Source organism: Meles meles, chromosome 12, assembly GCF_922984935.1.
Source record: "Meles meles chromosome 12, mMelMel3.1 paternal haplotype, whole genome shotgun sequence".
In the NCBI taxonomy this organism is placed as follows: domain Eukaryota; kingdom Metazoa; phylum Chordata; class Mammalia; order Carnivora; family Mustelidae; genus Meles; species Meles meles.
The window spans coordinates 81,363,518-81,389,316 of record NC_060077.1 but is presented as its reverse complement, the minus strand read 5'-3'; the positions used below and the strand labels follow the sequence as shown (position 1 = coordinate 81,389,316).

The following is a 25,799-nucleotide window of genomic DNA, read 5'->3' as shown; positions in this document are numbered from 1 at the left end:
GGGGAGCTTGTTCAGTGCGGGTTCCCAAGTTCTACCCCGCATCCATCAAATATGGAGTCTTAGTTTAGCACTGTTTTTTACTTCCGGCTAGTCCCTGCTCTCACCCTTCTTCAGTGAAAGTAGAGTGAAGAGGGTGCACCTGGGTGGCACAGTCAGTTGAGTGTAGGACTCTTGGTTTTTGGCTCAGGCTGTGGTCTCAAGGTCATGAGATTGAGCCCTGCCTTGGGCTCTGCACTCGGTGCAGAGTCTGCTTGGGTTTCTCTCTCCCTCTCCCTTGCCCCTCCCCTCTAAAATACATAAATAGATCTTTTAAAAAAGAGAGAGAGTGAAGAGAAAAAGTGATTGCATTTTCAGCAAGCCTTTCAGTGACTCTGGCAAACTTTGAACAGTCACTCTTTGGGATGTTGCTAATAATTACTCTGTAATCTCCTGAAAGAGTTTACCTTGCTTGAGGGATGACTGCCTTGTCTGTTGTCACTCTGCCCAGGGACCGAGCCAGGACCTGATGTTAAACCCAGGCCATCACCAGGGCAGCCCAGCCCTCACCCTGGAGTCTGGGCTGCTGGAGGAATAGCTGCGGTGATAGATGATGAGTGATCACCAGGGACTAGGACCCAAGGCTGGAAAGATCAGTTCTGGTTCATCTCTAGGGCCCAGGCTCCGTTTTTACACATTTAACTGTCTTGCTTGGTGTATCCAAATGTTTCTTGTCTCTTTAGAAAGAAACCCCAGGGTTGGACAATTTGATGATTTTTTTTTTTTTTTAATGTAGCATGCTTCAGGCTTCTCAAGAAGAACATAGCTTTAGCACTATTTTTACTTTGACTTTACCCAGATAATCCGTGCTCCCCACCCTTATTCAGTGAAGCTAGAGTGAAAAGAAAAATGAGTTCTTAGAAGACTGGTCATGAAAAGGTTCTCATTTATGCCCATGAGGGAAAAGGAAAAAGATTTCTAAGCTTGGTACATTTTTCTTTCTTTCTTTTTCTGTTTCTGTTTCTTTTCTTTTTTCCCCTGCTCTCCTAGCTTTTTGTCCCTGCAGCAGGACAAATGAATATAAAGGAAAAATCTACGTCAAAAAAATCTTTGGAAGCTTTAAAAAATCTTTGGAGCATAAAAAAATGTTAAATCTTTGGGATAAGGAAAATTGAGTCCCTCTGTAATGCTCTGCAAAATGTATTCTAGGGAATGCAAAAAGAGATGGAACAAGAAAGTCACGTTAAAGTCATTTACCAAGTTTGAAGCAGGAACGAAAATCAGACAGTCAAAAATACTTGTATTCAAAGATTTAGAGACTTGTCTGAGAGAGTATGAAAATTGATTGTTTAGTTCATAAGGGGTCTAGAGATGTTCCTAAGAAATTGTTTAATGTATGCCCTTGGACTTTAAGAAAGAAAAAGGTGCAGGATCAGCTTTGAATAATGGTCTTGAGAACACAGAAGGGGTCACTCAGAAAATGTGAAAAAATTGTTCATGGCCCAGATATTTAGAATAATTAAAAACAGAGGCTTCTAAGTGGTAGGGGAATCAAAAGTCCACCGCGTATACTAAATAATTGGAAATCATTTCCTCGAACACATTTTATGACCAAGACAATCATGCTTACAAAAGCCGACTAAGCGATATGGACATTTAAGAAAACATGAAATGTAATTTGAAAATTCAAATAGACTCAAGCACCATTATGCTATTACTCATTTCAGAGTCAAAGATGAAGGAGGAATCCAGTGAAGAAAAGGGTTGAAAATTTGGGATAGGTCAGGAAATCCACCGATCCACTCATTAAGTCAAAAGCAGGCTCTCAACTCCACACCTGCTCTGTGCCACGTACCACTGAAGGCAGAGAGAAGAGAGGGAAAAACCTCACTGTTAGGAGGTTATATTCTAGTGGGGGTAGAGGATAATAAGCACCAAGACAAAACAATAAAATATTTCAAATACCAAGACATGATACAAAGAAAATAAACCACCACAACAAATGTGAGACAAAATAAGAGATGGGGAGGGACTGGAGATGGGGTGCACTGTGTTTGCTAGAGAGTCAGATAAAGCAGCCCGCAGGAGTTACATTCGTGCAGAGGCTTGGACGATGTGAAGGCGGGACCCCTGCAGCCATCTGGAGAAAAGTTAGGCAAAAGGAACCACAAGTGTTAAGATCCAGAGATGGGGAAGAGGAAGAAGCTGTTAGAGTGACAGAGAGGCTAGGATGGCTGGAGCATGGAGAATGGAGTGAAGAGATTAGGAAATGAAGTCAAATCATAGCTCCTGATTTTCTTGTGTTGCAATAGCCTTGTGATACTGTCTTGAACAAGGAGATGATGATTACTGGCTGGGGATCCTGGGAAAATGATTATTTTTCTGATTAAAAGTCACAGACTCAACTGGCATGCAGTACTTTCATCCTTTGTTTCTTTTCCTTCCTGCCTGGAATATAGACATAATGCCTGGAAATAGAGCAGCCGTTTTGTAACTATGAGGACAAAAGACACATAATAAGGATGGCCGAGCAGGAAGCCAGAGAAAATTTGGTTCCTTAATGATTTTGTCGAGCAGCTGTACCAGCCCTGCACTGCCAATCTCTAGACTTTTTGTTACAGGAGAAAAAAAGAAACCCCTTACTTGTTTAAGGTAAACTGCTTGCATCTCTGGCTCATTTAAGTGTCAGCGTTTAAGCCATTATAACTGGGTTCCTAAGTCGTGAAGCTAAAAGTGTAAGTGGTTACAGACTACATCATGTAGGGTTTATTGGCACAGTAAAGATTTTTGTACTTCATTCTAATTGCAACGGGAAATCTTTAGAGGGTTTTAAGCAAAGGAGTGATACCATCTAGTTTGTTCTTAGAGAGTATTCTGTCTGCTGTGTGTAAATTAGACAGCAGAGAGGCAAGATGGAAGCAGAGGGGATAGTTAGAAGGCTGTTGCAAGAGATTATATTGTTCCTTCCATTTTTTTTGCAAGTATTTTGGTATCATTACACCCTCAAAAATTAGATGTTGTAATAGTATTATTAGCTAGGCTGTTTGACAAGTTCCTAGTGTCTGGGAATATAGGATTAGGGGCTACTCTTTGTAGCACACACTTCAAGGACTGACTTGTCAGCAGCACAGGGATACTTGGGTGTCTCCTTTTAGCTTCCAGATGTTGAAATGACAAGAGTTAATTAGTGGTTCTGTACTCTGTCTCCCTGCCTGATTGAGCTTATCCTCACCATTGTAAATTTCCCACCACCCCATTTTTTTCTCTTTTTTTGTTTCTCTTGCTAGGGATCATTAAAACATTAGCCAGAGCTGTCCACCAAACTAATTGAAGGCCACCAGCCTGAAGGATTGTCCTAATGAAAAACAAGGGACTTAGAAAATTGATCAAATTGGGTTTCTTAACTGCCTGTGAATTGCTATTAGCTTGGGAATTAAAATAAGGACCAAAATAAAAGGATGACGTATACTCAACCCACAAACGAATGATTAGAAAGTTCTTTTTCCCTATCTAGGCTGCAGAGGAAAATAAATATTTTCCTAAGAGATAATATAATCTTCATTTCAGTATTCTGTTATAGCTCAATAGAAGTCAGATTTTGTTGAAATAATATTTCATTTATACTGAGCACCTAATTACACATACCTGATTTCGAGTTGAAGGACTTGGAGAAAAATGTTGAAAAATAAGTAAAAGACATAGGTGCAGTGATACTATAGAGTGCCCTAAAAATGTCTTAAAAGTAGAAAAGATGGATTGTAGACATTTGCTACACATTGTGGAGATCCAAGAAATAAGCGACAATTCTAAAAAGCGTTCGTGTTAATGTACATGAGAGCAGTATTTGCAGTGTGTAGGAGGAGCCCTAAGTATTCCTTTCGACACTTATATGCAGCATTGCAAGATTTTCAAGCTGGAGAACTTGGGTTCAAGACGGTCCCTGTGGACTTGGGAGAGATGGGGTCGCTCCTCCCACCAGCCTGGGGTGTCCCAGGGCCAAGAGTGATTTCCTGCGTGAATGAGGAAACATGCTCAGAGGATAAGAAGGGCCTGGACGGTGTGGCCAGGGCTGGCTAGAGCGGCCCAGAGTCTCTCTCTCCTCTGCTCTCCGTCTAGTATTACTGTTTTCTCTCCCCGTCAACTTATGCTGTGACCTTTATCTGACTTTTAGCTACATTAATTTATGGGACATTTGGTCCAGTTTGGGGTCCAAATTTATTCATATTTCTATGCGTAAAATCCACTAAAACAGACTAACACATAAATCTTTATTTTATTTCCTTTATGGGGGTTTGGCAGTGTGACATCCTCTTCTTCAAGTTGCAAAGCCTCCATACTTGTGTTTGTCTTTACAGTCTTAGGAAATCTGGGCACCATGCTCTGTTAGGATTTTACCAGGATTGTGCTGGCTCAGTTACTAGATGAATGGCCAGTACTATTAGTGACCACCATGAGCTGTAGGTTTTCTTTAAATTGACACGTTCAGAAAAAAAAAGTAATATAAGATGGCTGTTCTTTCTTTTTGTTTGAATCTGAAAATCTAGCTTTAAGTCGTTGTTAACTTATCACGTACAAGGCAGGTTTTTGTGGACCCCTGGAGTCCTTATATAACCACAAGGACGATACTATATTCAAATTTTATAAATTAATTTTTTTCTGCTCATATTTTTCTAATGTGTTTGTAAGTTTTATTTCCACTTACATTATGTTGTCTTCTTTTTCTTAAAAAAAAATGTGTTGGTGCATGTATTGAAGGCTGAGAAGAGTAAGGTGATTTGAACTTAAGATGTTTTATTTCTCATGCTAGCTTCACAAATTAAATGGAGCAGTATGGTCTGAAATTAGATAAAATTGAGTTAACATGTTAACAGATTTTAAATATTAGTCCGGTCTCAGTCAGGAGGACTCTTTCTAGTGACGGTCTGGTTGTGATCTTTCATGGGCAACGTTCCATCCACTCTGTGTGCCCTGGTCCCAGTCCCAGTTTAGTGCCTGCATCCCAGCATAGTTTTTTTTTATAGCACTCCATTTCACTCTGAAAAGTGTCCTGGTTTGGATGACAAATCATATCTTCCCCCTATTTACAGGCAGCATTTTTATCAACAACTAATGTGAAGTTAGAAGTACTTAAAATGTGTAGGTGACTCAAACCTAGGCTAGGATAGCCCAAAGCATGCCAGAATTAAAAACCAAAGATCTTGATAAGCTGGACAGATAAAAGAGAAGAGATAAAATGCATTAGGGCTTAATGGGGTATGGTGGAGAGGAAATTATCTTTAGATCCCCAGAAGTAATTGTCTAAGTACACTATGAAGGGAGTTGAGCTTAAAAGCTGTTCATTCAAAAAAGACCTGGGGATTTTAATTAGCCAGAGGCTTGCATGCTGTTCGGCAAGCGTGTGATGTGGCTAATCACACAGCATGGAAGGTTGTGCTTCTATTGTTGGAACAGTGTCTGGACCCACACTCTCCAGTAGAACTGTTTGTTGTGATGGAAATGTTCTGTATCTGTGCTGTCCAGTATGGTAGTTACTAGCCACATGTGGCTACAGAGAACCCTGGAGATGTAACTGGTGTGACGGAGCATCCGAAGGTTTAATTTGGTTTAACTTTCATTAATGTGAGTTTAAAATTAAATAGCCACATGTGGCTAGTGACTCCAGTACTGGGCAGTGTGGGTTGAGATCAAGAGAGATCTCAGTGTGGTCTGGGGTTGGCAAACTGGGAAACGGCAGTTGAAGGATATTTGATAGGTTGCGTGCATGCGAGGGATCATTTAATTCAATGGGACAGAATTTTAATGAACATTAAACTAAGTGCAAAGCACTGTGGTAGACACTATAGGGTATTCAAAAGCAAGTGAGGCCGTCTGTGCAATTATAGATCTTCTAATGTCCTATTGAAACCTACAGGAACACAAGTAAATGAATCATTAGTGCTGGTATTGCAATATAAAGTCCCTTTTATGGGTCTCTAGGGGCTGGAGAAGTGAATACCAGCCTAGGGTTTGAGAAGGTTTTGTGGGAGAGGTGGGCTTTGAAGAATAAGTCAGGCTTGGAGAGATAGAGATCATCATTTAGAGGAGGAAAGGCCTAGGGTTCAGGAAAAGGATAGGATCAGAGAGAAGGAGGTGTACTAGCGTGGATTGCAGCGGGAAGCTGGTGGGAGGGAAAGCCTGTGGTGGAAAAGCCAGTGCTGCTCTAAAGACTTCAGGCTTTGATCTCTGAACAGCTAAAGGAATACTTCTAACTTGGAAATCGATGTACCAGACCCTTCTTGTGTAGGAGCCGCAGATCTTGGAGGTGACTGGAAGTGATGGACAGTGGTTACTAGGGTCATCATGAAGTAGAAACCATGAGCAGTAGGTGTGCGTGACCAGATTAGAGGCTAACTGGGAGACCACACTGGCCTTCTTTATCCATTTGAAGAGTCATTCTATCAAAAGGGATGAGGATTATTCCATGTAACACGAGAGGACTGAGGGTTGCAAACATATGAAGGCACATTTTCTATCAATCAAGTGAGTACATTTCTGATCATGAGAGCTTCTAAAAATAGAACCAGATACCTTGTAAAATGGTCAATAAGCCCTCAGCCACCTGCAGATTTCGTGCTGGGAAGCGTCACACTGGTTTCCAGATTTTGAGATTTCAATAGCTGGTCAAAATAAAGCAATAGAGGGGTTGCAGTGGCTAACTCTTAGTTTTGCTAAATGAGAATATTAATTCTCCCCAAACATCATCAGCTCGTATTCACACCAGTTAAGAAAGTTCACTGCAACACTCTCTGCTCCCCAAATAGGAATATTTAAAAATAAAGAATGACCTATTCCCAAGGAAAGACAGTGGCCACCCTGATTTGGCCCTCCACACGTCTCCCCCTCTGATGTGTGCTTTGTGTCTCTGAAAACTTTGGCCTCCCTATAGCCTGGCCAGTGCTAATAAGCAGTGATATTTAAGTTGAAGTAATAATTAGTGTTTGTTTAACTCTGATAGGCAGCTAATATGGTCCAGCAGCCAACATAATTACTATTTCTTAAAGGTGGGGGAAAAATCATCATTGTTCAAACAGTACTATGAGAAGCCCCCAGGAATTGGACAGAACAGTTACAGCAATGAGATGGTGGTCCAGGTACAGAATGATGTCATAATTAGTACAACAAATGTCATTTATAAAGCCTCCAGAAATAGAAAAAAAGAGAGACGTACCAGCCACAAACAGTTATCATAGAGGGCAAAACTTTCCATTTCTTTATTATCATAAATCGTGAAGCCTCATTGATGCATATTTTATCACAACACTCTTGCCATATGTGATCTGAAGTTTCCGAGCATATCCCCAGGGACCACAGTTCCTGATATAGATAATCAAGAATTCCTTTTATGCTCCTCTCAACACTGCCACAGCTCAGATTGAAATTAGCATCTTTTACAATGAAATACCAGTTGTTGTCACAAACAGACATGACAGCTGGAGAGAGAGGCCTGTTTATCCAGTGATATCCACATCTTCAGTTCATTATGGTTTATTAAGATGTGTACTGTAAGCTCCTGAATGGAGAGACATTGAGTTTTTGCACAGTGATTATCATTTGAATAGAGGCATCAAGAAGCTGCTCTCAGATGGGGCTGGGGGGTGATAAAGGTCAGGGATCAAAAAATCACCATAATAAGCATCTGCTTGAAACCAATCATTTATTCTCTGCGAACATGTCTTTCTAAGATGGTGTTTTCTCACTCTCATTGTTTGAAATACTACTTTCTGATGGAGAACCATTTGAGAGGAACTTGGTGACCCATACTCAACTTGCTTCCAGTACCTAACTCTGTTACAGGAACTGCTAGATGCTTCTGTGTGTTGTCTCATGATGCGGAGTCATGAGGTCAATTTCAGGACATGGGTAGCAGGAATATGTTTTAAAGAAAGGCGTCAAGGTACTTAGCCAAAGTCACGCAGCTTTCACATAGATCTAAGAATTCCAAACCTGCTGCTTTTTAACCAACCCATACCACCTAAAATTTTTTTAGTTTTTTAAATTTGATTTTGCAGTTATCTTTATTGGCTAGCAGTCGTAAAGAGGCATGTGGTCCCATTTTCTTCTGATAGTATTTGCGGTCACCATTTACTGTGTGTTTCCTATGTGTTCGGGAAGGTGCACAATGCTTTATGTAGATAATCAAATATAATTCCTTCGAGGTTGACATTATTACTCTCATTCTTCAAATGAGTGAACTTGCTCAGAGAGACGAAGTAACTTGTCCCGGAATATAAGTAACTAGCTCAGAAACAGGATCAGTGATCTAAAGCTAACCAGACTCCAAGATCTGTTGGTTAAACCCCCAACCAGCTAATCTTCAGATGGGGACTGTGACACCCACATCCGCAGAAAGTGGGGTGGGTTATGATCCTGGGACCAGCAGCGGTGGTACTCAGGCTGTCTGGTTCCAGAGATAACACCCTTACCCATCATACGGTACTGCTATGTTGTGTCTCCTGAGATTTGTTAAGGAGCTTGCATTTCACGTCACAGATAAAGTGGAATTACTAACAATGATGTGGTGTTCTCCAGCCCCCAGTCTCCCATTCCCCCCTCCTCAGTGCCACCAAACTCGGTGAGTTCATCTAAGCAACAAGATGCTTCCCAGTAGTTAGGAAAATGGTGGGAGCTGTTCCCATGCTGAAGAGTCCCATTCCTTCTTCCTGGGCACATGGAAAGAGTACATTCCCAGTCTCCCTGCTGTTAGCTTTGGGTCCCATGGCAGGATTCTGGAATCCATGAAAGGCAGTTGGAAGTGATCTACACCATTCTCATGACTAACTATAAAACAGTCTGGGGCAAATAATACATTATATGTTTACAAAAATAAATTTCTGAAAGACCCACCACACCGTCTGCCTCTCCTCGGCTGACTTCAAGCAAAGATTTCTGCCCCTAGGTGAAGCAGACTCAAGAGATGGAATCTATACATTTCTGAGTCATTTCTTAGAGGAAAAGCACTCAGAAGGACCACGTGGTAGGCAGTTGAACTGTGATGTGAGCGAGACCTAGACTACCAGCGTGTGAAAGCTCTGACATTTGGCATTTTTGTTCTGGCATCTAGTAGGTGTTACTGTAAGTCCTGGTGAGTAAACGCTGCCCCCTTTCTTTGTCTTGCCATCACACAAGGAGTTCAGTCATCTGCTCATGGTTCCTTTTGACTGAGGAAGGACTCTTGCTTGGGTTCACCCTCCATTTGGATGTCCTAACATCCACTCAAGACCTTGGGAGTCTAGCCCTAGAACCAAGGGGATCACTGAAGGGAGTTCAGTCTTGTCAAAAAGTTAGGGGTCTTGCTGGAAGAAACAGAAGGTTTCTAGCAATAATTTCATGCTAGAAATGTAAAGAAAAATGACAAGGGCTTAGAACATAAAGCCAGTAGAAGATAGAGAAAACCATAGATTCTTCTGGTATTTCTTAAGACTAGGCAGCAACAGACATTGCCAAACACCATGAAATGCACTGGTCATGCTAAGGCACTGTGACAGGTGGCTGGGGAGGTGGAGCACTGTATTGCCCTGGCAGGACCAATGGCCTGGGACCTGGGATCCAGTCTTAGGTTATGCAGCTACTGTGTGGCCAGTGGGAGTCACTTCAACCCGGTGGGTTCAGTCAGTATTCAGGGATTCCTTAATGCCTGCAGCGATCTAAATGGGACAAATACACGAATGGGTTTTATTGGTTGAAACAGCCCAGATGTATGTATCTGCCTCAAATTCATATGTTGAAGCCCGAAGCCTCCCAGGCTGGCTGTATTTGGAGTAAGGACGTGATTAAGGTAAAACGAGGTCACAGGTTGGGGCACTGATCCAACAGGACCAATGTTCTTATAAGAAGAGACACCAGTGTTCGCGCTCCTGCTCTCTCTCTCTCTCTCTTCCCTCCCTCTCCCCCTCCCCCCAGCCACACATGCACAATGAAGAGATCAGGTGAGCACACAGTGAGAAGGTGGCCATCTCAGCCCCAGGGGGACTTCTCCCTAAACACCGACTCTGCTGGCAGCTTGATCTTGTACTTCCGGGCTCCAGAACTGTGAGAAAATGAGTTTACGTTGTTTTAGCCACCCCGTCTGTGCTGTTTTATCTTGGGAACCCCTAAAGGCGAATATGCCACCTTTGGCTGTGATTCTCTAGTCATTCATTTAAATCTTCAGCTGCTGTTAGTTTATGGAGATATGCGCCAGATGACATCGTGGCAAGCCACAGTTGTGAGATTGATCAAAACATCCAATTTTAACAATGTTTATGCTTCTCTTTCTTTTCTTTTATCATATGCACATGGCAGTTTAGGAGTCTTATATAGTACTCTGGCCTAATTTGGGATGTTGCTTCATTTGGTTTTTAGGCTTGGTTTCGAGAGATATGGCTTGAATCAATATGTTCTGATTCTCAGTGCAGAGCCTCTAGATGCTGAATTTCTGGATATCCACGGAAAAATAATTGCCATTGTATGGTGTAGGAGTGAATTTCTAAGACATGCATGCTAACAACAGTGAAAAGGGCATATTTCTTTACATGGCAAAAACAGAATGGAGTCATTATGGAATCTTAGGAAACATTCATTAAGAACTTAAATTTCCTCTAAATTAGCCTATTTCCTGGATAGTTCATATTCATGCATCTCAACCTGGGAAGACATATCCAGAGAATGACAGTGTTTTAGGTTCAACTTGCAAATGAATATTTCAAACTGCTAACAGTTAATGAACTTCTCTAGGTTTTCCTGGGAAAGTGCCCATCTCCAGAACCTAATTCCATCCGTTTGTTTTGGATTTGGGCTGGATTTGCTAGGAGGCAGATGGGGAAAGTCAAACAGAAGATTTTTTTTTTAGCAGGTAGGGCACAGAGAACAGATTTGCCAAAGTACCACCTGGTGCCTGGAATTCAGAGATGGAGACATGGTTAGTTGTTCTGGTAATTCCTGGGTTTCTCACAGCCAGTCCTAAAGAGTATACATTTCAACTCCTATCTTCTTCAACCTTTAAAGCACAGCCCACGTGCACTTTAAAAATGAATTTATTTTTCCCAGTGCATCACAAAGCTACACCTAGATTCCAAGGAGCAACCAAAATGTAATTATTCCTGTTTTTAAAAAGCTGAAAACTTCCACCTTTCCTGCACAATGATGCTTTACAGCTCCCTCCTAACACCCTTCCTAACTTCCCTTGTTCCTTTCTTAACTCTAGTTGTGCTCGTGTGCACCTCTCCTTTCACTTTTGCAGCCCCTCATCTTTCTGTGGCTGCTTAGGGAAGACAACCACCTGACAGGAGGGCGGCCTAAGAACAGTCCTAGCATGGAGCTGATACTCGGGAATGTTTTCGGGGGTAAAGCACCAGGCCACTGGCGTTGATGAGCCCCTACTTTTGAGAGGGGGGAGCTCTGTGACATAGGAAAGGAACACATTCCTTTTCTGCTTTGAAGAAGTTATGACTCAGTTGAGGAAATACACCCCTGAGCCAACCACCATCTCTGGTAGAAACACCATCAAACATGGTGCCCAAATGTAGGTTAGTACACGGAGAATAACAGAAGCTTGGGAGTGGGCAGAGAAATCTATGGCTAATTGTTTGAGGTCTCATCCAGGAAGAGATGTTTTGAATCATCTTTTGGGGAAAAGGATCAGCGATGGTTCCAGAGAAATGTGATTTCCTCAAGAAGTGGGAGTGACATGAGCAAGACTGTGGTAGAAACAGTTCCTAAGAGTGGACGAGTAAGGAAAGTGACTTAATTGGCAGGGAAAGTCCGTACTTCCATTTAAAAACATTTGTTGAGATCTAAAATGTCCCAAGTAGACCAAAATAGTATGAAATCAGTTGCAGCCAGGAGAAGGGTGGTTGGCAGATGGTGCTGAAAACATGAAATAGCACATGTGAAACTAATTTGCAAAGACAAGGCTCTATTCATTCACCCAGCAGGTAATCTTTATTGCTCTTCATCGGCTAATGAAACTATATTGGGTTCTTTAAATGAATGGAACACGGGAGGTAGGACAATTGATAATAATTGGTCTACAACACACGATGAATTTTAAGAAAACAAAGCAACATGTCCATTGAAAAGGCAGAAGAGTGTTGTCTATGAATTTCTCAAAATCTTTAAAGAGCTGCATAGGGAGTTCCCCCTCCTAAATTATATTGAGAAAACTCAGATGATCCTGGAGGGAGGCCATATGAGAAGAGGGTTGAGAACGGATAAGGCACAGTGTGTCTGCTCCAAGGAAAATCATTATTTCAAGTGTATTGACAGCATCTCATCTCCTTAATTATAGCTTTGTTGACAGCTATCCACTTTGCATGCATAGAATCCTTTTGAAACAATTCATACTTCATTTTGCCTGGAAACCAGGGAATTGTTTTAGAGAAGGTGGCATTTTGTTTTTGCGAATCTGATAGTGGTAAACAAGTCTAGGACGTTAGGTCTGGATTCCTGTTATCGGGGCAGAAACTTCCTAGGTTAATCTTCTCTGCACCTCTCCCCTTTCGTTGCCCTCTGACTCATACATTCACACAGTCACAAGAGCTATCAGGGAACAAAGAGCAAGGGCAAGAACACATCCAGTGGCCCATTGGGTTATCTGATAATACCCAGCAGAAAGTGAGGCTCACACTGATCTGGGGGATATGGCCCACCGGCACCCGAGGACGAGTAGGAAGGAGCTGAGCTAAGAGAGGAGGAGGATCAAGAGAAGTTTTCAGGCTTGGGCATCTGGACTTCACTTATGAAACTTGTCTTTCTAAAAACTGAATTGCTCGATAGCATACCTGTATTCAACTCAAAAGGCCCCAAACACTTCCTTAGTCAACTGTAAATGATTTCAGACCATTAACAATTTCACATACTCCTGATTCTGTTCTCTCAATTAGTATAGATAATGATCATTGAATTGAACTATGCAATTAACCTCCTATCTGCCTAGATTCCCCTTTTTGGCCAGCCCTCAAAGAAAAATGTGTGTGTCAAACTTGCATTTTATTTTAGTATTTTTGTGTTCCTTGAAAAATTCTACTTATGCTCATAAATAAAGAATACTTGTCAGAAGCTACGCTTTTCAATTTTTTAAAAAACAATTTTTTTCTGGGCTCCTTCCATAAATTGTTTATTGTTCAATATGGCTGTGACTTTTCAATGCAGTTACTTATTTTTGATGCCTTCAATTTGGTTTAAATATTTCTTTTTCCTAGCACCAAATGTATGAAAGATTTCTTTTTATCTCCAAATGCAAGAGTTCTCTTTGGTATCTGCCATAGGACATTAATAATGGTGAGGTTGGATGGGAAAGAGAAGGTGGAAGATCCCTTTAACTTAAAGGTTACATATCATAATGAAACTCCTGATAGTGGCACATTTCCTCCCTACCCTTGTGATAAGTAAGGCTGTGCCTTAGTGGTTATTCTTTTTCTCCTCTCGACATCTCTAACTCCTGCCCCAGTTACTCAGATCCCTTAGCCAGTGACTTCTTCTTCTTCTTCTTCTTTTTTTTTTTTTTTTTTTTTTTTTTGAGAGAGAGAGCGTGAGAGGGGAGAGGGTCAGAGGGAGAGGCAGACTTCCTGCTGAGGAGGGAGCCTGATGCGGGACTTGATCCTGGGACTCCAGGATCATGACCTGAGCCAAAGGCATTTGCTTAACCAACTGAACTACCCAGGCACCCTAGCCAGTGACTTCTAAGGGTGTCATGACTTAAAGGCAACACCTTCTTAGAACCACGAATGGGGGCAGAGACTGATGTGATATGGCTTTTGACGCACATTGATTCAAGAAGCTGGGAGGTCTGGCATTGAGGCACTAGCAGTGGCACTTGCCTGTACGTTCCTCAGTGTTCGTAGGACGTTTCCTGGTTTATTCCTTCTGAATCTCCGGGGTAACCTATCGGGTCCTACATTCTGGGCAGCTCAAGTGTGATCCTGGATGTGCCTTCATGGTTTCATACTCCGAGCTCTCCACGGCTTTGAGTTGTAGAAATGTTTCCTGTGACTCATGTTCATTTAGGAGGCATCTCCGCTCTTGATTTAGAATATTTCCCACAATGGAGTACATTGAGAACATTCTTTTTATAAAGGTTTCCCCCTATGGAATAACATAAAAACCTGGGGGAAATTGTGAATAAAGCGTCAGTGCACTAACTAATCTCTGTCCCACTGCACAAAGTCTTAGAAACGTTCTTCAAGTCACAGTTTGACATGGTGGAATGGTACCCTGGTGAGTGACTGTTACAGTACGAGGCCTAGCAGGTAGTTCTTTTAGACATATGCTGGGCACGCTGTGAACATACATTTTATTAGCAACAGGTGGCCGACCCCTATCATGGACAGAAGGAGAACTCCGTGAGCCACAGGGCTTGGCGAAGCCTTCTGCCTTTTGACGAAAGGGCTGCCTGCAGAAAACCGCTTTGGACGCCATCTTCAGTCTTAGGACAGGTGCTTGGGCCCTTTCCTACGACTGCCTTTATGCTTTGCAAAAATAATCAACCTAGAATTACGGGCTTCATTGCACCTTGCAATGCTTGTAAGCACCAGGGTGGCAATAAGTTTAGAAAGAGAATGCTGAACTGTGTTTGAAGCCTTGGGCTGATTCTTGTCTGGAGTGGCGGGCATGAAGCAGCACTCCCTGAGGACAGGACGTGGCCAGATGCAGCCTGCAAAGCTGAAGTTCTCTTCAAGAAATCAGAGTCACAGATAGGCCGAATCCAGTGCTGTCTGGCAGAAGAGTTTAGAGCTTTTCATCAGCATTTTGACAGTGAAATAATAAAGGCATAGAAAGTAGATTTAGAAATCAGTTTGGTTTTACAAAATAGCCAATAAGATAACCATAAACAGAAGTAATCCAATAAGGTAATTAGGATCAGAAGAGAACACAATCTCTAATGATATAACGGTCTAAAAAACCTGACCGTGACAATTTCCTAAATCTGTGGAAATCAAAATTATCAGTCGTTCTCATACTAGTACTTATAGCCCGGAGGCCTGGGTTCTAATTCTTTAATTTACAGAATGGTATCTAAAATGCTATTACCAAGTCTTTCTTCTATAGACATTAAAAACAAAAAAACCCTAAAAACCTTGTTTTGCTTATTTACTTAAAGTCAAGTCATAGCAATTTGCACTATTTGAAGGGGGCAATATCATGGATAATAGAAAATAGCCAATAATTTTTTAAATGTTGAATTTGAGTCTTTGGAAAATGTTTTAGGTATTTGCATTTAAATAGCCGTATGTCTCAAACTCTAGAAATTGCCAGCGTTTCGAACAAAATAGTGTATCCTTGCTGAAAGGATGAAGCAGTATGCTGTGTATTTGTAAAACAGACTTTGTAAGTCGGGACTGACTTGGTTTCGCACAGTAAGGCTAGAATTAGTAGCTGTGTAATCTTGGATCAATTATTTAACTTCTGTGTGACTCAGTTTCTTCGGTTATGAAGTGGTGATGATACCAGTTCTTATTTTATGGGGTTCCTGTCAGGAACAGATGGACAAGATGGGGGTACACTGAACACAAGGCTTGGCACACAGGAGATGACTCTTATTCTACATGATGATACATGGTAAGATTCTCTCTCCTGCCCGTTGTATTTTACTTACCCCTATAACTCTAGATATGTGGAGTAGAGGAAACATAGATCTTGCTTTTATTAACAGAATTACACAGAGTAGTTTACAAGGTCAATAATAGCCTATAAGAGATTGTTCCTGCGGCACCTGGGTGGCACAGTCGGCTAAATGTCTGACTCTTGGTTTCGGCATGGGTTGTGACCTCAGGGTCACGAGACCAAGCCCCGTGTTTGGGCACTGGGCTCAGCCTGGAGTCTGCTTGGGATTCTCTCTCTCCCTCCCTCTCCCTCTTCCCCTTGCACTCATGCATGCTCTCTCTGTCTCTCTCTCAAAGCAAACAAACACATAAAGAGTCTCTGTACACCGAGAGCTAGAAAGTACCCTGGAGAATGTCTGGTACATTCTCCTCTCTGTTTGGGCTCAGACTCCCATAGGCCAGTCATCTGCGTATTCCCCCTCTGATGACGGAGAGCTCACCACTCCCCAGGGGAGCCCATTCCAACGTAGGACAGTCAGTTCATTAAGAAACTTGTCATTGTGCTGGGGTAAAGTTTGCTTCTCTGTAGTTTCTGTTCGGGGGACCTGGTTCAGGTGTCCATGCAATTCAGAATAAGTTGCATTTCTATTTTACGTGAAGATATTCCAGATACTTGAAGATGATTGTTACATGTTTTTCTGTGTCTGGTCTTTTCTGTGTCGGGTCTGCCATTTTGTAGACTTTCAGCCATTTCTCTCACCTCAAAGATATGTTTGTGAACCCTTCCTAGGCCAGTGGATATACCCTACAGATGGGACTCGGGCAGAGTGTGAGGAGTGGAACAGAACGGGACAGCTTGGGTGCACCCCGACTGAGACAAAGCAAAGCCAGGGAAGGGTTGTTACCGAGCAGTGTGAGTTTGGGTGCCAGCTCTGCCTTTTCGTAGCTGGCAGAGGCTGTGGGCATGCCCCTCAACCTTCACATCGTCTGTTTTCCTCGTAGGCATTTTTTCATGTGAAAATTCATCTTCTTAGATCCAGCCCATCTTACCAACCTTTTTGATCCCGTTTCTTCATTGAATGTATTACCTTTCCCTTCTTGTCTCATTAAATTTATAAATATGATTGGCATACTGTTATGGGCACATCCATGCCACTAATTAAAGTAAAATGTAAAACATGCCAAGTCCAACAGAGGCCTGCAATAGAGCATTCCAAACCTGTATGAGGTTATTCATAATGTCATCCATTTATTAAAGCAGTATTATTAGGCATTGTCTGTGTGCCAAGCAGGATGTTGTGTCCAGGGTATATAAAGATGAACAAGAGAGTTCCATTGCTGTCCTCCCAAAACTGGAGTCTAGTGGACAGTCTGTTAACTGGCATTTTGGGGCACTGTGGTTTGAAATTTTTTCAACGATTGTACCAGTCTTTGTTGGTACTAAGATATCACAGCAATGTGTTGGTCACTCAGTTTAAGAGCAAAGATATTAATAATATTTACTTAATAATTATTAATACCTTTTTTTGAAAGTTTGTATAGTCTATTTTTAGAAGTCATGTGGCTAACATAACTATGCTAATTATCTATCTTATTATTTGGGAAATGGATGACGTACCCTTAAATTGAAAATGTGTGTGTTGATAAGTAATGCATGGACATTAACCTTTGCTTCTCTGGTAGCAGTTCTCTGTCTGGGGTAATTTCGCTTGCCAGGAGACATGTGACAATGTCCAGAGACATTTTTGGTGTGCACAGTTGGGAGGAAGGAAGCTACTGGAATCTAGCAGGTAGGCAGGCAGCTAAGTATCTTACAATGCACAGATCAGCTCCTTTCTTACCTGTCCTATAAAGAATTAAGAATTATCTGGCCCCAAATACCAGGGTGGAGGTTATAAAACCCTGCTCTAAGGGCGCCTGGGTGGCTCAGTCGGGTAAGTGTCGGACTCTTAATTTCCGCTCAGGTCTTGGTCTCAGGGTCATGAGATCGAGCCCCATATCAGGCTCTGCACTCAGTGGGGAGTCTGCTTGAGATTCTGTCCCACTCCTTCTGCCTTTCCCCATCCCACACATACTCTCTGTCTGTCATAGATAAATAAATCTTTAACAAACAGACAAACAGAACCCTGCTCTAGGGGAGGTGATAGAAGTGAGCGGTGAGTACACTTTCAAACTGGAGAGTCCTACGTTGGAAATCTGCCCTCAGGGACCACCTAACCTGGGACTTAAGGGTTTGCATATGCAAAATGAAGATGGGAGCAGTGCCGTCTTCACCGAGAGGACTAATGAGGTCATGCCTGTGAAGCACTCAGCGTAGTGTCTGGCACGGAGGCGAGGCCTGAATATGCGGTGGTTATTTTTATTGTTCTGTCTGTTTTCTCTCTGAATACTACGCATTTTAATGGACACAAGCGAGCTACTGTATACATAGATGTATCCAAAGAAAGGGATAGCACTTCTATATCATAAAGAAATCTGTTGTTTTCCTGTGTTTAAAGAAACGACCCTCAGCAACTTGATCTCCAAATGTTCACCAGCCGGTGAATCAGATGATCTGTGCTTAGCCGCCTGATGCATTCCACTGAGATGCTGGACTGCCAAATGGACTAATTTTTTAATGACTACTTGAGGATTTTATTTCCAAATACCAGTATGCCTCCCATTTTTAGACAGACATAAATGTTCCCAGTGTTAGGGAGATGAGAGCATAGGCGAGGGGAAAAGGTAAATAAAACTGTAACACTTCAAAACTACAATGTGGATGAAAATGTACTTTGATCGCTAGATACTTTTTGCTTTAAATACAGTTGGTAGTGATGTTAGTGATAGCCCAAAAAATGCTTAATATTTATTTGTAAGATGAACATCCTTGGGATGTTCTTGCCAGTTTCTGCAAATTATGGGTACAGATTTAGATTCTTATTTAATATCCAAAAATGCTTACAAGACCCATGCTCTCCAGTGTGGCTGCTTTTTTCAGTGATGGGATGACGGTGCCTCTGCAAAGTCATACTCCAGATGAGACCTTAGACACAGGGAATGGAGGGATTTGAAGAAGAGAGTGATCAGAACTTGTATTGTTTCTTGCCTTAGAAAATGAAGACAAGGCAACCTTTGGGCCTGTGTGTGGGTGGGCACAGAGACGGCTATAATGTCCAGGTGGTTTTTCCCTGACCTGAAAGGCTGGCAAGTGATGTGTGATGTATCCGACATGTGTACTCTACATGTTATTCAAAACATTTGCGTGGAAGAAGATTTAGATACAGAGACTTGAGTGTTTACTTCCATCTGTTCTGATACTTAGAGCGCTAATAATCTTTCCAATTAAAAGACATGTATTTGGTTGCCTTTAGAAATTACTTCTAAATGAAATTCCTTTAGCCAATTTCTAATTAAATTGCTAAATTACTTCTGTTGGTTTTAAAAAACAAATTATGGGAAGTTCATCGATTATTCATGATATGTACAAATTAACCACATATTAGGACTTGATACAGGATTCAAAGACATTGACTTTATACAGTAAAATAAAGTGATAATGAGTATGATATGAAATGTACACTGTGCCTTAGTATGTGTACAATAGTTTTAACTGTAGATTTTTGTAAATACGTCTAAAATACATATGTATGTTCAGGTGCACACTTAAAATGTCTCTCCAACAATTTATATCAACTACTCTTTCCAAAGCTGTATTGTAATTTGTTGGTGCAAAGTGGAAACCCAAGTGTGGCTCCATGCAAAGATATCCGCTAGAGAACAAGAAAGCTGTGCTGTTCATTTTTTCATGCTATTTCAACCACAACCTTAACTCGAATCCTAGTAAACAACTCTCTCTGGGAACAAGGGGTAATTGAAACTTCATGCTAATTCTATCCTGGTCTTCTCTTGACTACTAGCTCCCAATTATGCCAACATATTACACTATGTATTGTTCTCTAGGAAAACACTAAGACCACCTTGTTCGTTCAACTAAGGTCAGACCTTAGTTGGTAAGGAAAACAGAAAGACCAGGCTGATGATTTACCTATAATGGACATTTTAGTTCCTTGTGGGCACCTGCTTTTTTTTTTTTAGGTTCACTTAGGTTATTTTAGTTATAAATCAGGTGCAAGAACAGATAAGTGTAAGCGTATTGGCCACAAGTAATTCCAGTGTGCATTTCTGTCCTTCTGCCAGATGCTGAACACGGTGTTACAGGGGCATGGTCGGCTTTGACTATTTGGCCATATGTCAGACAAACTCCAGTGATAACCAGAAGTAGGCACTGCCATGGAATGGAATTATTAGTCTATTAATAACCCTTTAATTAGCTGATAGAGGATGGAACATGTAGCCATTTAGTCATAATTGGCCTAGTGAATCCTTGGTACTTCAAGGGTAGATTTTGTGTGACTACTTTTTGAGAATAATGACCATGTGGTGAATTGTCATGTTCATTCTGAAGAGTTAATGTGTATTTTTAGTAACATACATGCATAAACACGTTCAGTATTTAGGTAAAACTTGAAAACTTGCCCAAACAAATGGAAAGCCTTCGAAGTTTTTCCTCTTTTCTTACCTTCTCCTATCCACACCAGAATGAACATGCCAATAATGATTATTATTGTCACAGGCATATCTTGCCAATTTAGAGAAATAATTTAAAGTCACAAAGACCAAGCATTTTACGTAAAATATTAAGAATTCATCAAACTTGAAGTTCCATTAATTCTCTTTTATTTTCCTTCTAAAAAATGAAATCATCCCATATTTATTGAAATCTACTGTGTATAAGATTCCAATGAGGAGCTATAGAACTCTAAAGAAATATTTCTTCCATGCAAGATACCTCCTTGCTGTCAACATGGCCAAGGTGTTATTGGAAGAGGCGCCAAGCTTTTAATTAGATTGTTAACCATTCTTATAAATGAAAGAAATGCCCATTTCAAAAGGCAGTGCTGTGTGATGTATTTGACATTTGTACTTTGCAGGACATGACCTGCCCTTACTGCTTTGGAAGAAGAAATGAGTGGTATTGTTACAACTTTACTTTGCATATTTTAAAAAGATAGGCCAGTTTATAGCTTCCCTTACTCTTTTAGTGTAGTTATTAACTGATGTATTCCCATACCGAATGGGCTCTCTTCTATGATTCCTTAAACTTAAAAAAAAACAAAAATTGCATATACCTTGAGGGGAATTGGACCGTTTGCAATGCACTTGAGTAATGCTTTGAGTTGGATATTTTTAGGGTTCTAAAATTAAGTTAATCCATATGTAATTAGGAACGTTCTTAACTAGACAGTCCTGGTTAGCAGGAGATTGGCAGGTTATCCTGAAAAACTATTTAGCAAACCATGAATAGCAATTAAAAGAGAAAAGACTAAATTTCTCTTTAAAATGGGTTGTTGCCATAATTTAATGTGGCGATATGATTTTCTATTTTTAAGTGCTGTAGATAGTGCATTTCATAAAGTAGATTTTGTCGTCTGAAATCTAGATAGTTCCATAATTTTGTACCACTTATGCTTTTTAACAGTAAGTAATTCTGCCTTTGCAATCCCTTTTGATTCATGACGGGTAGAAGAAACTGAAGGTTGGTAAAGGTAGTTCTGTACCTCTTTAGCAAACTGAGATCAAATGCATATCTTGGAGAAATGAAGTATTTCTTTTCATGGGACTTTATGACCTCATGTAATTTAGCATGCTTACTTTATAACATAGTGCTTTTATTCACAGAACAATTATATTTAACGGTGACACTTAAAGATGTTCTTTTTTTTTTTTTCATTCGAATAATGAGAACTTTGCTCCATATTCCATATCAATATGAGGATTCAGGGACGGTTTAAACCTGATGCATAGATAACATCATTCTTCCTTCCCGCCCCTGATAGCAAGTACTTAATGCTCTCCACAGTCTCTTCCTCATTTCTTATTTGCAGAAGTCATTTTGGAAGGAATTTATGACGGTGCCATCTTTTAGTAAATAACAATAAGTCACAGTCTACTGCCTATAATAACTAGATGCTCAGCTGCTTAAAATCACCTTTATCACTTAAAATATGTTTTCTTTTTTCTCTAAATTAGCATGAAAATACAGAGGAGGCTATTTCTTCAATTAAATGTGAAAGATTAATCACTAGGCAATTTGTTTCATAATAGAAAATAACTAAATGTCAAAAATGGAATATTTACTTCTTAAACTTTAAATGCCTCTGAAAAAAGTGTCGGAAGCACAAAAACTTGGTGCTATTTGCATATATTTTGATTGAGCTGTTACCAAGGCTCTCACCTAACTGAAGTCTAGTAACTGACGCCCAGGTCACCTAATGCATTCATTCCTACTGTCTTTCCTCAGGCTGGTTTTAGAAGCTGCCATATTTAGTCCATAACCAGAGTAGAACCTGGAGGGGAAGAAATGGCAGCAATGGGTCACAGATGCAGTGTCCCCAGTGTTCTGGGGATATGAATATTGCTTTTCTTTTCTTTTTTATTTGAACACTAACCAGGATTTCCAGAGTCCCATCCCAGGGAAACAAGTGAAGATAAAAGTGATGTGTTACTTTTCTATTTCTCCCTTGCTCGTATTTTTGCTGCTCTGCACTACTGATTCCAACAGCACTAGATCAGAATGAACAATTAACTGTCTAATTATTCTAGTCACAGCAGCCCACAATGAAATCTTTATTCCGTGTTTACAGCAATCTTTGGCAGAGGCTGTCTTGCTGTTTCTAAACTAAGAAGAACTGCCCTTTGGCTCCTCTGGGCATCAGCTGCCTTGGTTTCAGCCTCGGATGCCAATAATCAGACTTCTTTTTCTTCCAAAGTGGACATTTTTTTTTAGGGTGAAAAGACCTATTCTCATCACCCCCCCATATATTCTGGCTGATTTATGTTCTGGCCCCTGCAGCTCTTCCTTCCGTATCTCTTTACATTTTTCCTCTCTCCATAGAACACCAGCAGGCGAAACCCCATTTTAAGTCCAAAATTGTAAAAAATGCTTAAGCAAACAGTGCTCACTACTATGAGGGGAGGAAAAGTACAACAACTGGTTTATGGGTAGAGGGAAGTCAAGGAAATCCCCTCTGCTTTTCTAAACTGCTCATTTTCGAGCTCAAAAGGCATTCAATAACTTCTCCACCAGGGGAAAACATACCCACTTTTCAGTGGCTCTCTTGATTACTTCCAACTATTTACTTAAATTCACCACCAGCTGCACGTCTTTGAGAAGCTTCAGAACTTGGGGAATATTTACAAATATGGAAGGGGCTGAGAGAGTATGCCCGGATCTCTTTGAAACAGCAAGACAAAACTATTCTACTGTACAGTCAGGGATAGAGAAATTACCGCCAATCCAAAGACAAGAGAAAGGCCGTACCTTAACGGAAGGGAGGAGGAAAAAGCACCTTGGTTAGCCCTCTTCGGACTCATGGAATGTCTTTCCTGAATCTGGGAGCAGATGATAGCCACTGCTAGGTCCGCTGCCCTACACTGCTCAATTGCCCCCAGCTCCCCGAACATTTCCCTGCTCTGTGAGGGTGATGGCGTCTTTTTTCCCATTCCAGTCTCCAGACCCTGTGAGATGGTTCCCCTAACAACCCTTGGATCTCGCCTCTCATCCCCCAGCACTTAGCCCATTGGCATTGCCTTTCCTGTGAGAACTGGGTCATAAAATTTTACAGGGGAGAAAGGTAGAAGGGGGCGTTTCAGTAGTATAAACACTGATTAAATTCCCGGGCAACTCTCCCCAAATGAAAGATAATTTTTCTACAAGTATGCACAAGAATGTCAAGAATGCTAAGTCATTTTTATGTTTGTACTTTCCTTTTCCATTTTAATTTTACACTGCCACATGGCACACATGCTAAAAATGTGTCTCCGTAACCTGCAGTGTAGCAAACTTTTCACAAAACATTCAAATCTCGTATTTTATAGACTGTCCTTTCCCAGGATGCTCCAAGCATTTTTTTGGGATGCGAAATGAGATCATCTCACGACAACTGTCCTATTAGAAAGGCATGGCTACTCGTGCATTGGCAAATAGGGAAAATCAGAAGCACGGGAAAGGAAAGGTCACACCAAAGTCAGTGGCGACAGCCTTAAGTAGACTCTGAGAGCTTGGTTTGCCAATTTATACTACTTCCCACTTGCTCATTTGTCTCTCTGCTCTGGCAGAAAGGGATATGGCCAGTGAAGAGGCTTGACCTCATCTCCTGTACTTGGCTTAGCTCTGACACGCTGTTCTCCCACACTCTTGCCCTGTTTTCTCCATCATCAGCTGGCCAGCTCTCACCAGGGGCCAAGCCAAGAGGAGGCAAGCGCAGGTGCCCTTGTGGCTGCCTCCAGTGTTGGGAACCGAGGCCTGCCCCTGCTAGGTCACATGCCCAGTGGGGCTGCGAGGGTCACCCGAAGATAAAAATTAATTCCCAGATTGTATAAATACAGGAAAGGAGAAAGCTGGGTCACGGATGGAGTTCACAATTGGCACTGACTCCACGGCTCCCCAGCCCCAGATAAGGCTGAGGAAGGCGAGCTGATGGAAGTCCATCTCTAGCATGGACGCAGTCACAGTATACAGTTGCGACTTTTTGTTTCTGTGTTTTTAAGTCGGTCCGATTCCTTAGCTGTGTCCCTGACACCACCACAGCTCTGAGAGGTAATTTCCTTTGATGGGAGGACATCAGAGACTAGCAGGGATCAGGGGACATTTTATTTTGGGGAGGGGCAGACTCAGTTTCCAGGCGACCTATTAACGGAAGACAAAATACTTCCTGGCGGTTGTGCCAGTAACAACAGCAGCGATAGTAATAGTAATCACAATGACAATAATAAAGGCACAGTGAAGCCTGAATCCACCAGGGTCCAGCCCCTCCGCCCCACCCCCAGGTGTTGTGCTGCCAGCCCTCTGGCTCTGCCAGTCTCAGCACACAGAAAAGGGCTCTGGCAGTGCCTCCAGGCTGCCCTCCAGGTTCCGTCCCCCACCCCCGCGCCCCCGAGGTGGATACCCAGGCCGAGTCTCCTGCTTCAGCCCAAGTCCAGCCCCCAGTCTCTCCTGTTGCTAAGGGCGGGCTGGGACTTAGCGTTTGCGTCTCCTTTACACATCTGCAACTTTCACCCTATCCGACCTCCTAGCGGCCTCCTCACCCCAGCTCTCACCCCACGGCAACCACGGCGGTCAAAACCCAAACGCCCCGAGCGCAATTCAGAGCTTTCCTTGGGAGCTCTGGCCCGGAGTGTCGGGGAGTGTCGGGGCCCGGAGACAGGAAATCCGGGGAGTTGGCGATGTCCGGCAGGTGGCGGGGACCCGAGTCACCACCACATTCTCCTCCCACGGCTGAGCTCGAGCGGGGGCGCGGCGAGAGGCGCGGACTGCGACCGGCCCCGCAGGCGCCCGAGCCTCCCTGGAGCCTTGCTCTCCGATCCCCATTCCCGGTGCGCATCCCCGAGTTGGGGACGCAGCCAGCTCTCGCCCATCCGCAGCCAGACGGAGGCGCCACCGCCCCCGGGGAAACGAGGGCGAAGCCGGGGCCAAGCGCCCCCGCGAGTCGCGCTCTTGGGTCCTCCGTCCCCAGGTCCCCGTGCGCGCAGCCCCCCGCCACCGGCGCTCAGCGTCCTCCGTCTGCCCCGCTGTGCCCCAGCTCCCTGCTCCCAGGAAGCAGCTCCCCAGCCCGGGCGGCTCCTTCACGTCCCTTCCCCCAAAGTCCGAGGAAGTCCAACTCCGAGCGGCCCGCAGGCTTGCCGCGGCGGCGGGGACCTGCAGAGAGAGCATGGCGCGGAGAGGGGCAGAGCGCCGCGCCGGGGGGCTGCTGCCCGGAGAGAGCGGGCACCGGCGCCCTGCGCCTCCCCGTTTCCGGAGCCTGGGGACAAACGCGCGGGTCCCCACCCGAGCACTCCCCTTTACCTGGCACGGCCGGCGACTCTCCGGGGACGTTCGGTCCAGACTCCTTCGGGGCGGGCGTCCAGGTCACATCGCTGCCAACCCCGGCGGGCGGCAGGTGTCCCGCTGCGTCCCTTCGCCTCCGCTTGCGACGTGCCCCCGCCCCCCCACCCCCCCTACCCCCTCTATCAAAAGTGTCGCAGCTTTTCTGCCTTCGGATGTTTCGCAAAGTCTCCGCGCGGTCGCCAGGAGTTGGCTGCAATGCCAGGCGCGCCAAACCCGCGGATGCCCTGCCCCGCCCTCCCGCGGCCCCCTGCGCTGGGCCCGGCCGGGGAGAAGAGCCGCCTCGTCGCGGTCACCGTCTCCGGAGCGCGGCGCGCGGTCCGCCTCCCCTCCCTCCCGCC

The 25,799-nt window shown here is 43.0% G+C and overlaps 1 protein-coding gene across 2 annotated transcripts in view; it reads right to left on the bottom strand.

Annotated features, from left to right (window-relative positions):
- Nucleotides 1–25,530, bottom strand: part of CDH20 (cadherin 20) — a 210,564-nt gene extending 185,034 nt beyond the window's left edge. Inside the window, exon 1 of one of the 2 annotated variants that reach the window (XM_046025152.1) lies at nt 25,420–25,530. The gene's annotated coding sequence lies outside the window, so the exon portion shown is untranslated. Of the gene's footprint in view, nt 1–18,477; nt 18,527–25,419 lie in introns of those variants that run through there. The other variant, XM_046025154.1, reaches the window with a different exon arrangement.
- Nucleotides 25,531–25,799: the final 269 nt, after the last annotated feature.